Below are 6,271 nucleotides of genomic sequence, written 5' to 3' on the forward strand. Positions count from 1 at the left end.
ACAGGAAGGCAGAGTACTGGGTCAATGGAACGATTCTTGGTAGTGTGGATGTGCAGAGGGATCTTGGAGTCCATGTACATAGATCCCTGAAAGTTGCCGCCCAGGTGGATAGTGCTGTTAAGAAGGCAAACGGTGTGTTAGGTATCATAGGTAGAGGGATTGAGTTCCAAAATCGCAATGTCATGCTGCAATTATACAAAACACTGGTGCGGCCACACTTGGAATATTGTGTACAGTTCTGGTCGCCCCATTACAGGAAGGATGTGGAAGCATTGGAAAAGGGGCAGAGGAGATTTACCAGGATGTTGCCTGGTCTGGAGGGAAGCTCTTCTGAGGAAAGGCTGAGAGACTTGGGTCTGTTCTCATTGGAAGGAAGAAGTCTAAGAGGAGATTTGATAGAGACATACAAGATGGTCAGAGGATTAGATAGAATAGACAGTGAAAGTCTTTTTCCTCGGATGATGATGTCAGCGTTGGGATTGGGGATGGGGTTTGGGATTGGGATTGGGGATGGGGTTTGGGATTGAGGATGGGGATTAGGGTCTGGATTGGGGATGGGGTTTGGGATTGGGGAGGGGGTTTAGGGTTGGGATTGGGAATGTGGTTTAGGGTCGGGATTGGGGATGGGGTTTAGGGTCGGGATTAGGGATGGAATTTGGGATTGGGAATGGGGTTTCGGGTCAGGATTGGGGATGGGGTTTAGGGTCGGGATTGGGGATGGGGTTTGGGAATGGAAATGGGATTTAGGGTCGGGATTGGGGATGGGGTTTAGGGTCGGGATTGGGGTGGAATTTGGGATTGGGAATGGGGTTTCGGGTCGGGATTGGGGATGGGGTTTAGGGTCGGGATTAGGGATGAATTTGGGATTGGGAATGGGGTTTCGGGTCGGAATTGGGGATGGGGTTTAGGGTCGGGATTAGGGATGGAATATGGGATTGGGGATGGGGTTTAGGGTCGGGATTGGGGATGGGGATTAGGGTCGGGATTAGGGATGGAATTTGGGATTGGGAATGGGGTTTCGGGTCGGGATTGGGGATGGGGTGTAGGGTCGGGATTAGGGATGGAATTTGGGATTGGGAATGGGATTTCGGGTCGGGATTGGGGATGGGGTTTAGGGTCGGGATTAGGGATGAATTTGGGATTGGGAATGGGGTTTCGGGTCGGAATTGGGGATGGGGTTTAGGGTCGGGATTAGGGATGGAATATGGGATTGGGGATGGGGTTTAGGGTCGGGATTGGGGATGGGGATTAGGGTCGGGATTAGGGATGGAATTTGGGATTGGGAATGGGGTTTCGGGTCGGGATTGGGGATGGGGTGTAGGGTCGGGATTAGGGATGGAATTTGGGATTGGGAATGGGATTTCGGGTCGGGATTGGGAATGGGGTTTAGGGTCGGTATTGGGGATTGGGATTAGGGTCGGGATTAGGGATGGAATATGGGATTGGGAATGGGGTTTCGGGTCGGGATTGGGGATGGGGTTTAGGGCCGGGATTGGGGATGGGGTTTGGGATTGGGGATGGGGTTTCGGGTCGGGATTGGGGATGGGGTTTCAGGTTGGGATTGGGGATGGGGTTTAGGGCCGGGATTGGGGATGGAATTTGGGATTGGGGATGGGGTTTCGGGTTGGGATTGGGGATGGGGTTTAGGGCCGGGATTGGGGATGGGGTTTGGGATTGGGGATGGGGTTTCGGGTCGGGATTGGGGATGGGGTTTCGGGTCGGGATTGGGGGTGGGGATTAGGGTCGGGATTGGGGATGGGGTTTCGGGTCGGGATTGGGGGTGGGGATTAGGGTTTGGGCGAGGTATCATGTTTCAGGGTGTGGTTCCCCTCGTCGCTGGGACGGTTTGGGACAGGAGACAGATCGATGCTGCTGTGTTATTAATGGCGGTCCTCCCTTCGCTCCCCTCAGTGTTGGTGTCCAACTCCAGTGAGCGAGACGACCAGGGGCACGGTGCGGTGCCAACCTCCAACACCCCACTGATTGCCGGCGTGGCAGGTGGGATTGTGTTCTTGCTGCTTGTCTCCAGCACCATCGTGGCTGTTCTGTGTTACCGACAGCGGCGATCAAAACTGGCTGAAGGACATGGCCCATCGCTCCACCTCAGCACCCTGACCAGCCCCAAACGGGGCGCAGCCAGCAACAACAATGGTTCAGGCTCCGAGCCCAGTGACATCATCATCCCCCTCAGGACTTCCGACAGCAGCTTCTGTCCTCACTACGAGAAGGTGAGCGGCGACTACGGCCATCCTGTCTACATCGTCCAAGAGTTGCCACCTCAGAGCCCCGCCAACATTTACTACAAGGTGTGAGGGGAGGGGGAGGGGCGACGGGGGGGGGGGGGGCGGTTTGGGGAGGGGGGGAGGAATGGGTGAGACTGGGGCTGGCGTTTTCCTTCTGGAACGTTCCGGAGCGAGTGCGATGGAAGAACGCCCTGGTGACGAAGGCCGTTGAACTGGACGAACGAATTGTGCTTCCTGCGGGGTGGGGGGGGGGGGGGGGGGGGTGAGAGGGGAGGTGATGGGACGCTCCTCAGAACCTTCCAGAAGCTGAGCGGGTTTCTGAGGCGGGGGGGGAGGGGAGGGGATCCTTAAGGACCGAGGGTGAGCACCCGAACGGGCGTCAAAAACCTGATTTCGTGGGACACTCTGAGAGGGATGAGGGAGGAGACCAGTAAAGGAGGACAGAGCTGCCCCCACCCCCCAACGCTGGAGGGGGGGGGAACAAAGACCCAACTCAACACCAGACCCTCCCAGCTCTGAGGAGTGCACAGCCAACTGGGGCGGGGGGGATAAAAAAAATCAATTTCTGTGACAAGGGGAAAACGTGACGATGAGGAACAAGGATGTGACCACCAGAGGAACAGCAGGAGGCCATTCAGCCCGTCTGCAGCATTCAACGGGATCAGTGGTTCCTCTCTCCCACTTCCCTTACCTCCCCCCCCAACCCCAGGGTTGGACATTGGGCATATAGCCGGACGGGAGCCTAGATGTCGGAATTCAAAGATCCTGGTGGAGTTGGTCAAGGGCCTGAACTCTGACCCCCCTCAGCAAAGCCCCCTGCAGCACCATCTCCACACCCCTCCCCCTCTCCTTCCAGCCTGTGAGCTGGGAAGCCATGTTGGAATAAATGGATTTGGAGACCCGAAACAGCTGGAGAAATGGTCAAATTCACCACCATCTGTCTCCGGGGCGGGTGTGGGGGGAGAGTGGATTGTGTTCCGACATTCCCAGGCAATTCCTAACGAAAGGAATACGTTACGGCTTTGAGCTGAGTGCACACTGGACTCAAACTTCCCAATCCCAGACTGAGGAACATTCTCAGCATGTTGAGAGGGGAGTGACCATTCCAGGATCATCTGTCCCCAACCAAACACTCCCAGGACAGGGACACCGCGGGGTTAGATACAGAGTAAAGCTCCCTCTACACTGTCCCCCCAACCAAACACTCCCAGGACAGGGTCAGCACGGGGTTAAATACAGAGTAAAGCTCCCTCTACACTGTCCCCCCAACCAAACACTCCCAGGACAGGGACAGCACGGGGTTAGATACAGAGTAAAGCTCCCTCTACACTGTCCCCCCAACCAAACACTCCCCGGACGGGGACACCGCGGGGTTAGATAAAGGGTAAAGCTCCCTCTACACTGTCCCCCCCCATCAAACACTCCCAGGGACAGGGACAGCACGGTGTTAGATACAGAGTAAATCTCCCTCTACACTGTCACCCAACCAAACACTCCCAGGGACAGGGACAGCACAGGATTAGATACAGAGTAAAGCTCCCTCTACACTGTCACCCAACCAAACACTCCCAGGACAGGGACAGCACGGGGTTAGATACAGAGTAAAGCTCCCTCTACACTGTCCCCCCATCAAACACTCCCAGGGACAGGGACAGCACGGGGTTAGATACAGAGTAAACCTCCCTTTACACTGTCCCCCATCAAACACTCCCCAGGACAGGGACAGCACGGGGTTAGATACAGAGTAAAGCTCCCTTTACACTGTCCCCCATCAAACACTCCCCAGGACAGGGACAGCACGGGGTTAGATACAGAGTAAAGCTCCCTCTACACTGTCCCCCCCATCAAACACTCCCAGGACAGGGACAGCACGGGGTTAGATACAGAGTAAAGCTCCCTCTACACTGTCCCCCATCAAACACTCCCAGGACAGGGACAGCACTGGGTTAGATACAGAGTAAAGCTCCCTCTACACTGTCCCCATCAAACACTCCCAGGGACAGGGACAGCACGGGGTTAGATACAGAGTAAAGCTCCCTCTACACTGTCCCCCCCATCAAACACTCCCAGGACAGGGACAGCACGGGGTTAGATACAGAGTAAAGCTCCCTCTACACTGTCCCCCATCAAACACTCCCAGGACAGGAACAACACGGGGTTAGATACAGAGTAAAGCTCCCTCTACACTGTACCCCCATCAAACACTCCCAGGACAGGGACAGCACGGGGTTAGATACAGAGTAAAGCTCCCTCTACACTGTCTCTGTCCCATTTGAACATGGCCTAGTTTGATTCTCTCCCTGGTTGGGAGATGGTCTGTCCTGCTCACAGCTGTGTGGCCTCTCACTGACCATGTGGACGATCCGGGTCCGTGTGGGAGATCCGGGTCCGTGTGGGAGGTCCTGGTCCGTGTGGGAGGTCCTGGTCCGTGTGGGAGATCCGGGTCCGTGTGGACGATCCGGGTCCGTGTGGACGATCCGGGTCCGTGTGGACGATCCGGGTCCGTGTGGGAGATCCGGGTCCGTGTGGACGATCCGGGTCCGTGTGGGAGATCCGTGTCCGTGTGGGAGATCCGGGTCCGTGTGGACGATCCGGGTCCGTGTGAACGATCCGGGTCCGTGTGGACGATCCGGGTCCGTGTGGACGATCCGGGTCCGTGTGGGAGATCCGGGTCCGTGTGGACGATCCGGGTCCGTGTGGGAGATCCGGGTCCGTGTGGGAGATCCGGGTCCGTGTGGGAGATCCGGGTCCGTGTGGACGATCCGGGTCCGTGTGGGAGATCCGGGTCCGTGTGGGAGATCCGGGTCCGTGTGGACGATCCGTGTCCGTGTGGGAGATCCGGGTCCGTGTGGACGATCCGTGTCCGTGTGGGAGATCCGGGTCCGTGTGGACGATCCGGGTCCGTGTGGACGATCCGGGTCCGTGTGGGAGATCCGGGTCCGTGTGGGGGATCCAGGTCCGTGTGGATGATCCGGGTCCGTGTGGGAGATCCGGGTCCGTGTGGATGATCCGGGTCCGTGTGGACGATCCGGGTCCGTGTGGACGATCCGGGTCCGTGTGGGAGATCCGGGTCCGTGTGGGGGATCCGGGTCCGTGTGGGAGATCCGGGTCCGTGTGGACGATCCGGGTCCGTGTGGGAGATCCGGGTCCGTGTGGATGATCCGGGTCCGTGTGGGAGATCCGGGTCCGTGTGGATGATCCGGGTCCGTGTGGGAGATCCGGGTCCGTGTGGGAGATCCGGGTCCGTGTGGGGGATCCGGGTCCGTGTGGGAGATCCGGGTACGTGTGGGAGATCCGGGTCCGTGTGGGAGATCCGTGTCCGTGTGGGGGATCCAGGTCCGTGTGGACGATCCGGGTCCGTGTGTGGGATCCGGGTCCGTGTGGGAGATCCGTGTCCGTGTGGACGATCCGGGTCCGTGTGGACGATCCGGGTCCGTGTGGGAGATCCGGGTCCGTGTGGACGATCCGGGTCCGTGTGGGAGATCCGGGTCCGTGTGGGAGATCCGGGTCCGTGTGGACGATCCGGGTCCGTGTGGACGATCCGGGTCCGTGTGGGAGATCCGGGTCCGTGTGGACGATCCGGGTCCGTGTGGGAGATCCGGGTCCGTGTGGACGATCCGGGTCCGTGTGGGAGATCCGGGTCCGTGTGGACGATCCGGGTCCGTGTGGACGATCCGGGTCCGTGTGGGAGATCCGGGTCCGTGTGGACGATCCGGGTCCGTGTGGACGATCCGGGTCCGTGTGGGAGATCCGGGTCCGTGTGGACGATCCGGGTCCGTGTGGGGGATCCGGGTCCGTGTGGACGATCCGGGTCCGTGTGGACGATCCGGGTCCGTGTGGGAGATCCGGGTCCGTGTGGACGATCCGGGTCCGTGTGGGAGATCCGGGTCCGTGTGGACGATCCGGGTCCGTGTGGACGATCCGGGTCTGTCTTGTGTCCACTGTGTGTCATTGTTACTTCCCTCGGAGTGTTCCCTATGATCCGGGCTCCAGGAGCTGGGAGTGTTGCTACTGTTCTCTCTGTAATC

General features: G+C 58.7%; 1 pseudogene; it reads left to right on the forward strand.

Moving 5' to 3' along the window:
* The first annotated feature begins 1,808 nt into the window (after positions 1 to 1,808).
* Positions 1,809 to 2,312, forward strand: LOC148136860 (ephrin-B2 pseudogene; annotated as a pseudogene).
* Positions 2,313 to 6,271: the final 3,959 nt, after the last annotated feature.

Source organism: Chiloscyllium plagiosum, unplaced genomic scaffold (assembly GCF_037043375.1).
Source record: "Chiloscyllium plagiosum isolate Xiang-an unplaced genomic scaffold, Cpla_swu_hap1 HiC_scaffold_44, whole genome shotgun sequence".
NCBI lineage: Eukaryota > Metazoa > Chordata > Chondrichthyes > Orectolobiformes > Hemiscylliidae > Chiloscyllium > Chiloscyllium plagiosum.